Source organism: Montipora foliosa, chromosome 5 (genome assembly GCF_036669935.1).
Source record: "Montipora foliosa isolate CH-2021 chromosome 5, ASM3666993v2, whole genome shotgun sequence".
NCBI classification, from domain to species: Eukaryota; Metazoa; Cnidaria; class Anthozoa; order Scleractinia; family Acroporidae; genus Montipora; species Montipora foliosa.
Window position 1 is genome coordinate 18,926,934 of NC_090873.1, and position 10,000 is coordinate 18,936,933.

Sequence of the window (10,000 nt, forward strand, 5' to 3'; positions counted from 1 at the left end):
CCTCCCTCTCTGTCCCCTCATTTTCTCTTGCTTCGAGACATTACCTTTACAGCTAAAATACATAGCATATACAGATACATACTAAATACATAATATTTAAAGATATATTAATTGAAAAGAAAAGCCGCTGTAAAAAATGCGGTCCTGGATTTTCTTTTGAAACCAGTAAACTCAGTGTTACGGATAAAATCAGGTAGCGCAATTCGCAACCAATCTGATACGCTCGCCATGGTGGTTCAACATGTTCAACTTCATGCCAACTGCGCATGCGTAAACGAATTGACTTCCGGGTTGAGAAAAAACTAAACTTCCGGCAGTCTCTAGATTGAATTAATTTTCTTTTACATGGCACGTTTCACCCCCAAATACAGAATGTAGCTAGGCATTGATTTTTTCAAATCATCTCAGTTCTTTTGAAGTTATGGGTATTTCAGTATGTCTATAAAAAAAACATTTTTCAAAATAAAAAGAAACCATGCTTGGCTGGATGCAAAAACGAATACAAATTATCAAACAATCGATTAAATACCCAAATTGCGTAGCACGGAGACAAATGTACAGTTTTCTTTCATTGGTCACGTGACCATCGGCGTGGTATGATGACGTCATATTTAGGGTCATTGTTTTACAAAAGTTGGAAACTGACAAAAATAATGCCAAATTCTCTCAAATTACTTAACCATTACATCCTTAGCAACGCACCCCAAAAAATACGTGAGTGGGCCCTTAACATTCTTTCTCTTAGTTCATTCTGTGGACACAAGGTGATCACGTGCACGTTTATGTTTGCCTAGCACGTGATCAATTTCTTCCTTTTGACAAAACATCATAAAAGTCAGAAATTTTCGTATTTTTACGATCATTAATCTTTCGATGAGAATTTGATTCAGAGTTATATATAAAACTATGTTTTTTTCTTGTCTTTTTCTGTTAACGCCTGGCTTTTATGGTACTTTTTGGTGCAAACGTAAAGCCAAACAATGTTTTGACCTTGCATCAGGAGAAGAGGAATTATGAAGCGGAAACTACATCTCCAGTCCTTTCAGGGATGGCGCAGTGGTGGGTTCGATTCCCAGATCCGGCGTCATACGTGGGTTGAGTTTATTGGTTCTCTACTCTGCACCGAGAGGTTTCCCCTCTCCTCAAAAACCAAAATTTGACTTGATTTGTGTTAATTGTTAATTTCAATTTACAGTGTCCCCAATTAGTGCTTCTGCGCTACAACGACTAGACACTTAAATAAAGTTCCTTCCTTTCGTTTCCTTCTCAGTGTGTGCAATAAATGTTTCCTTAGTGCAGCTGCAAGACATGCATGACGTGCTCGAAAACGTCTGTCAGAGCAATAGTTACAGTTAGTTTTTTGTAGACTAATAGTATTTATTTAAAGAAGAAACGAGTGAGTTTTACTCAAGAGCGTGTTTTGTTATCTTTATACTGAATTTATTCCCAAAGCTTAAAAAACTAAGATCTCAAAATGGGACAGGACATTACAAAATAATTAAAGGTGTGAACGTGAAGGGCCTCTGCTAGCGCGACATGTGGTTGACCCTCAAATGGTCTTAATGAGCCCCCATTTGAAAAAATTAACTGGAATGCTGCAGTGCCTTCTGTTTTTGTGTAACACGTACCACAAGCAACCCAGTGTACGCTTTATGGAGCGTCTTGTCTTCTTTGCGGAGAGTAGGCAGCTGTACATGGGCTATTCAACACTAGTCTCGTTAAATCGAACCCCCGCTATTTTTCGTTTCCCTTGGGCTTCGAGTTATCCGGGTTGTACTGTAGTTACTTGTAGTAATTCACTTTGCTGGTCCACTGATTCCGGTAAGATTTCCAACCCTCGGGTGCAGTTCTATATTAACGAGCGCACTTGGGTTTTCCAAAACCACCATAAACTCTCCTTATTCTTTCATAAACTTAAGGGCCCGCTGACGTATTTTTAAGGGTGCGTTGCTAAGGATGTAATGGTTAAGGAATTTGAGAGAATTTGGCATTATTTTGGTCATTTTCCAACTTTTGAAAGTCAATGACCCTAAATATGACGTCATCATGCGACGCCCATGGTCACGTGACCAACAAAAGAAAACTCTAAATTTGTCTCCGTGCTACGCAATTTGGGTATTTAATCGGTGGTTTGATAATTTGTATTTGTTTTTGTATTTGTATTTGTATTTGTATTTGGTTTTCTTTTTATTTTGAAAAATGTTCTTTTATAGACATAAACGATAATGAAATACCCATAACTTTTTCAAAAAAGATGATTTGAAAATATCAATAAAATTATTCTTTTGTCTTTGTGTTAATTAGCCTGACTAGCCTCGTTCACAGACGTAAAATTGAAAGAATTTGGGTTGTAAAACGAGGCTAGTTAGGCTAATTAACACCAAGACAAAAGAATAATTAATTTGTTGGCGGCCATTTTTGCATTCGGTCAATGCTTAGCTATATTCTGCATTTGGGGGTGAAACATGTCATGTAAAAAAAAATTAATTCAATTTAAAGACCGGGTGGACAGCCGGAAATTTAGCTTTTTCTCAAAGCGGAAGTCAGTTCGTTTACGCATGCGCAGTTGATGTAAGAACGAGCGCGAGGAAGGGCAAGAAAAACCTTCGATGGGAACAACAGTTTCGTGTGGTAACTTTTGCTTGTGAGTGGGTTTTCTTGCCAGCTCATGATATGATGACGTCAGTCACCGGAGTAACATTTCACTTCCTTAACAATGCACGAAAAATCCGTCTCTGGCCCCTTAAGGCGGCGAAAGACGAGATACAAAAACCCTCAACTTGTCGCGCAACATTGTTTCGTTGCAAGTTGTGTTCGATGTTTCCCGTTTTTCACCTTGCGTGATCAACTTGACCCGCAAGAAAAACATTTGTTGCGGGTTGAAGAAATGCAGGGCGCTGATTGGTTGATTTGCTAGTGCCCGAGCACATTTGTTGCGCGACAAGTTGTCAGCTTCATGAAAAACGAGCAACAAAGCCAAAATTTGTTGCTTAGAGTAGATCCGCGCTCTACTTTTCGCAACAACTTTCTTCAACCCGCAACAAATGTTTTTGTTGCGCGACAAGTTGATCACGCAAGGTGAAAAACGGGAGACATCGACCAAAACTTGCAACGAAACAATGTTGCGCGCGAAGTTGAGGATTTTTGTATCTCGTATTTCGCCGCCTTTAAGGCACTAAAAATTTAAACATTTTCTCCTAAAACGGAGGAAATTTAGTGTCAAATTGACATAATTATCATACATTATGCATGAAAAATGTATGCGCGTATTAATTATAAGAGCGCGACCCATCAGAAAACTATTTTTTCGTCTTTTTACCATATTTGGTAACTTATTGTATTTTTATTTCCTAATTTGGACATTTTGTACTAAATATGGCGAGGAAAGAGAGACAAAACGCAGACGCCATATTGAAACGGAACGTGTTTGAAATGGAACGAGGGGAGAACAAATCTTTAAGCGATCCGATCATTGTCGTGTCCAGCGACGAGGAGGACGATGCAGATGTGGAGGAGCTCTTTAAAGCGTTTGCTTCTAAAGTGGAGCCTTTGATTTCTGAAGAAGAGTTCATCCTACTTCGGTTGAAATTTAGGGATGCTCGGTCAGAGTTCGTTTCGTCCGCGAATTTCAAAAAGTCACTCAGGTGGAGAACGGAAGCGCTTGCTGAACAGAACGCTTATATTTTTACAGGCAATATTTTATCGCTTCTTGGTTTCGATTCAAGGCAGTGTCAGTCTAAATCGAAATCTGGTGAAGAGAAAAGTGCAACGACAGTTAATTATGTTAGTAACACAGGAAACGAAGAGGTCACGATATACTCAAGTGGGGAGGAGACGGGACAAAACAAGAACATTGTTCATTTAACGATCGACACAAACGCGGAAGTTAAACCGGTCAAGGTCGAACCTCCTCGACCAAGCAGTAGTTCAGTTGTTTCTTCTAAACATTCAAAAGGGCCCACACAAAGGAATAAAACAGAGAGAAGAAAAATCAGCGAAAACAATCATGAGTCGACGAGATCAAAATTTACACGTGAGCTTTCGCCGAGAAAACGAAAGCGCCTGCTGAGAAGACTGGAAGACAAAATGAAACACGTAAACGAAAGAATAAGGATTTTAAATCAAGCGGAGCTAACCTTGGACGAGATGACCATGAATGACAGCACTTATATTCAAGAGTGCAGATTAAAAGATCGCTTTAATCAAATCTGGAATAAAATATGCAGAATTAAAGGCAGAACCTCAGAGACAGGGAGGGTAACAGAGAAAAAAGTCAGATGCCCCCCCACGGGATTCCCAGAAATTGACAGAGCTGTTAACAGGTTTTTGAAAAAGAAAAAAGGTTGTTTTCCAGATAGACATGACATTAGCACTGTCATTTCAGAAGCAAAGAAAAAGCATGGTTTGAAAATAGCACCTCAGGGCCTTGCAGACATTACTGATGAAGTATTTATGTATGTTGGTAACAAATTACAAAAGAGGCGTTGCTTAGATTTTGCAAACAATTCTGGCTGTTTTTTAACTGATGACTATCTCGCAAGGGATGACCCTGCCATGAGAGATTCGTCTCTTCTGAAGAAGTTAGAGGAGAACAAGAGGATGAGCAAAAGAGCTCTTGATGAAGTTTTTAACAAGTATGCTCATTATGGACGCCTGAAAAATTGTGGAAATGGTCATGGGAGTACAAGTGATTCTGAAAGTTCAAACCAAGAAAACAACTTTGAAGGGAAAAGAAAAAAAAGACTTTCTCAGCTTTCTAATGCATGGGCCTTAGATTCTAGTGGTGGAGAATGCGACGACTTTGGATTAGAAAGGAAAGGGAAGAGTGATGAAGATGAGGAAGGGTTCCCTGATCTGTTCTTGTGCCCGGGAGAAAGGCCATTGACAGTGGTCAATCAGTAGCACTAATAGAACGATCACAATTTTCAGCTGAAGAGGAAGCAGCGATATTTTTTGTCTTAATCTTTCCTTTGTATTTGTCTCCTTAAAAGAGACATCCTTTGCAATCAAGTGAACTTAACTGTGGTATTATGGAACTGTCTTCTCCTGTTTTGTTTGAATGTGTGGCCAAATCTGAGAAGCAGACAAATTTTACAGAATGTCATGAAGCCTGTTATGATGAGGTACTGTAAAAGAAGAATCCATCACAACAGAATTAACATCAGACATAACTAAAGGAACCGTGGAACTTCTTGGAACAAAGTCATATCATTTTTGTCATCTTTAGCATTGTTCCCAATGATATGTGCTCCACTAATTACCTGGTGTGGCTTCTTTATTTCAGAATCCTCCATGTCACTGGCGCTCGAGTTTGTTGACTTTAAGAATGAGTTTGTTTTTGGAATGCTGCATTGTGAAAGAGATCCACTATGGTCATCAAAATCCTCATTATCATTGAACAAGTATGGTAGAAGTTCTCCCAAAGCAAAAATCAGTTCTGCGGACAGATCTAACGTAATAATAGTTCTTTCAGATGATGAAAGTGACAACAAGGATAATTGACCTCTAAAGTTTGCAGCTGTATAGAGATAACATTATACAATATGAATATTTAAAATTATCATTCGATGTATTTTGTCCTTCCTTTTCATTGGCCGAGAGCCCACCACTTTACCTGCAGATAACTGCCTACAAATAAGTGTTTTGCTGCAAATAATATTCTGCTCATGCGCAGCTGACATCACGCTCTTGTGAGAAAATGGCAGATCGGTTCCCCGAGCTGTCAGAGAATAATTCGACATCTTTAGTTGATCAAAAGAACAGTGAGAATTCTAGGAAAGGAACAAAAGTTGCACTCAACGTATTTTGAGAGTATCTCAAGGAAAGAAAGGTAGACGAAGAGTCGCTTGTGCCATCAACGCGAAGGACAAGTTGGCGAATGCATATGTACTGAAGAGATTTTATGCTGAAGCCAGAAAAAAGAATGGTGAGCTTTACACCAAAGCTTCACTTGTCGGGATACGCTTTGAAAACTGTGAAATTCTTCAGCTCTGTTGATGCCTAGTGTTATTGACTGTAAGTACAATTTGAAGTCTACAAATATAATTATGCTGAGAAGGAAACCAATTGATTGGTGCCATTACTCGACTCTGCAAGGCAGCACGCGCTTATGGCTTCTCGGAAACAAAAACAAAAAACAAACTCGGTGATCGAAGGATAAAACAATTATTGATCTCCGTTATCGCAAAATATCGTGATTTGTCAGTGTCTTGCAGATCAAGTATTATTTGCCTCAGCCTCTGACTCGCCACTGACAAATCACGATATTTTTCTCACCGTCGTCCAATAATTGTTAAAATATTGGCATTAAATAATTTTAGTATTTTTATTTGAAAATGACAATCCTTGGTCAAGTGTCAAGTTAACCCGTGTTGTTAAAACCTTTCTAGTGTTTCTTTGCTTTGAGAGTTGTTCAAGGCAAGTTTAGCAGAAAGCTGAGTTAATATCACGAAAAACTAATGAAAGAAAAGGTTTCTTGCCATTTCAATGATTTCATGTCCTTGTAATCAGATCGAAGTGAAGAAATTAACACAACTAGCTCATAAGTATTCAAAATAAAAAGCGTAAAGCAAGTTCTTATTTTGTATGCACCGGTATTAACCAATATCAAAAATACCATAATACTCTTTGTTTTTGTTTTTATTTTCTCTTGGAAACAATTATTGCTTATGCAAAATTGTGGTGGGACAAATAAAGAGTATTATGGTATTTTTTAAATTGGCTAATTTATTTGCATCTTGTGTTAATTTCACTCGAGGCACTATGTCGTTGGTTTCCAAGAGCTTAAAGATTTTGTTACTTTCTCCTGTTTTCTTTCATCTTTCATGTCAAAGCTGAGAGCAAATTTGCAAAGAATAACATTGGTTGTTTATCACAAACAGTTTGTGGCCAACAACTAACAATTCTTTGCGATTTCATTCTCGTGTTATATTTATTTCAGTAATCAATTAATAATAATAATATTAATAATAATAAATGCAGTCTTATATGGCTCATTTTTAAAGCTCAATGTGCCTTACAATGATTAAACAGAATACAATTAAAATCCCCATCTAACTAATGAAGTTCACAATAATGCTTACTAAAATAAAACGGCTTTAATTTAATTTATTAACTTTGCCAGTCAAGCTGACAGAGCACCACAACAGCTTGCGCCAATTTTTACCCTCCCAACCATGATATACAACAGAAGACAGACCACAACACCGGGAACTACGTGCCCTTTCCTAAAAAGATGAGTTTTCAGCTTGTTTTTAAAACAGGTTAGAGTCTTGGAATTCTTAAGGTCCTCCGGTAGGGAGTTCCACAATTTCGGTGCCACAAAAGTAAGAGCTTTACACCCATAGTTTTCAGGGTTAGGTTTTCGAGGACAGAATAGTGAATGTGATGTTGATCTCAAAGTTTTGTGACAGTTGATACATATCAATTCAAGGCTTAATGTAGTCTGTAGACTGGCCATGTTCATGTATAGTCTTCTTATACATGTACATGTACGTTATTAGGAGAATCTTAAATTCAATCCTCCGTTCTACTGGAAGCCAGTGCAAGATCTTTAGTACAAATATGTAGAGGCATAACATGATCTGAATGTTTAGGCCCATCACAAGACTCGCTGCAGTATTCTGGATTCGTTGGAGTTTATCCCTTTGATACTTAGGAATACCATACAAAAGACAATTATGTACAAGAGTCCATTGTGAGATGACAAGGGCATTAACTAACGTTTCAAGTCCGTCTAGCAAAAGATATTTCCGAATGTGTCCTATTGATTTTATGGCGAGAGTAGATTTCTCACAAATTTCATTGATGTGACTACTAAATGACAAATTATTACCAGTATCCACAGCGATGTATCTAGGTTTTCAAATTTGGGGGTCCTCTGGACCCCTTTTTGAAAAATTTGGGGGTCCATTGCAAAATTTTGGGGGTCCAGCTAATTAATATTCAAGAATTAATATGCGATCTATTGCCTCTTAATTGCTGTTGCAGGACCCTTTCAGATTTCTAAATGCACAAAAATAAAGTCTTACCCCTCCCAACGAATATGTACTTAAAATGATCAATTTCTTTGAAACTGTTGTGCCTGTTGATTCATTGATCAAAATGTATGGGCTGTCAAAGCGGGTGTCTACAAACCGAAGACCGAAGACCGAAGCTCCATCGATCACATTGAAATCCGTATGCTGTAGGAGCTGTTGGCTCCAGTTGATAAATGATCTAGATCTCCACAGAAAAAAAAACAGAACTGAATCTCAATTTTCCGTAAAAGAGCATCATTTATTTTAACTACACTTGAGGCGTAATTTAGGAACAAAAGAGTAAACAAATATTAGCGATCGATGCACAGTTCATCGTCGGCCCGTGCGGCCGTGGCTTCGCCATGGCCAATGTTAATAATCAAGCGATTGAATACATTCAAGTTTCATGTTCAACACGTTAATTATAACACTAACTCCGAAAAAAAGTTGCATAAAATTATATGCAAAACAGACAAGTTACGTGCAAAACAAGAACCGAGACGACGATGACACGTGCGCGCCCGGAATTAATTTTTTTATCAACAGGGTCGCACAAAACAAAAATTTAACATACTTTGCCTTTGGATTCTCTGCTATTTCGCTCACGATAAGCGAGCTAATGCTTGAAATTTACTTGGAAAGCATGCAACAAACTGAACTTGGACCGAAATGTTTTATTATCACTGGCGGCAGATCGAAAGTGTCGCCGATTGCCTCACGTAAAAAACAGCTCAGATCATGTCACGCAACACGTGCGAATTCAAAACTCGACTTCTGAAGCTGGACATAATGGTTGACAAAATGAAATTATTGGACTACGAAAATCTGAAAATAGCAGCTAACCTTGAAATTTAAGGAACTCAATCATTTCTCCGTTGTGAGAAATGGTAATGTTCAATTTCCTTGTGAAATACGCCGTTCGCATGTTTTTCCTGGCGTTGGTAATTTGCATAAACATTCGATTTTTTTTCTGCGTCCAATTGGACCCTTTGTTCCATATTCTATGCGTCCAAAAGGAAAACGAGTGCGTCCCAGGACGCAATGACGCACTCTGGATACATCGCTGTATCCATGATAACACCTAGATTCCTTGCTTTCTTTGTGATGTTCACTTCAGTCCCTTCAAATGTGATGCTGTCACCAAAGGATGGTTGCTTCATAAAACACGATGTAAAATGCAACACCTCATGTCTTCCTACGATTGCTTTAAGCATTTCTGGTGTTCCGTAAGAAAATATGCTCAACGCACTGCTGCAGGGTAGTAAGGTTGCACTTGATTGGTTAGGGTTAAAGGCAATAAATTATATACTTGACTGTTAATTTTGCTAATGGTAAAAATAATTTACTGTGACTTTGTCATGCTTTTTTAGCAGCCAATCAGATTGTACCATTTAATGTGTGGTGTGACTACATGTAACTGATTCAATCCAATTGGCTGCTTTAAAAAAAAGACACGACATTGTGATTTACAACATCATTTTATCCATGAGTCGTTTTCTTCTACACAGGGTAAGTGGGACGTATTTTTGTAGGCTCCCTTGTGGCCTTAGGGGGAGTCCCAAAAGGGCATATTTTGCAACTATGAGGTGCAGATTACCTATCAATGAGGAAATGCTCTTTGTCCCCTTGCCCTCGTTTCTTTAACATGGAGAAATTGCATTTTATTTTGAAGGGGCCAATATGTATAATATATATATGTTCTCAATATACATCTTAATGTTAACTCAGAAAGTACTTTTAAACAACACAAACCAAAGCTTCATGCCAGGAAAAAATGTCTGTTGAGCATACGTAATTAAAGTTACAAACAACAGAGATCAACTTTGAAAAACTGAACAGTTTTCAAAAACCTCAAACACAATACATTTTAATCTTCTTCAATTTTGCTCATCCCTGTCTCCTTTCACATTTGCTGTTTTATTCAAATCTTCCTTCAGTGTTCTAAGTAGTTTTTTTTTTTTTTTTCGGCTTAATTTTGTGAC

At 38.0% G+C, this 10,000-nt stretch overlaps 1 protein-coding gene across 8 annotated transcripts in view; it reads left to right on the forward strand.

Annotated features, from left to right (window-relative positions):
- The first annotated feature begins 3,404 nt into the window (after positions 1-3,404).
- LOC138003721 (uncharacterized) overlaps positions 3,405-10,000 on the forward strand; it is a 27,672-nt gene continuing 21,076 nt past the window's right edge. For 4 of the 8 annotated variants that reach the window (XR_011123632.1, XR_011123633.1, XR_011123634.1 and 1 more), the window contains exon 1: positions 3,405-6,015. The gene's annotated coding sequence lies outside the window, so the exon portion shown is untranslated. Of the gene's footprint in view, positions 7,809-10,000 lie in introns of those variants that run through there. The other 4 variants (XM_068849930.1, XM_068849932.1, XM_068849931.1 and 1 more) reach the window with 2 other exon arrangements.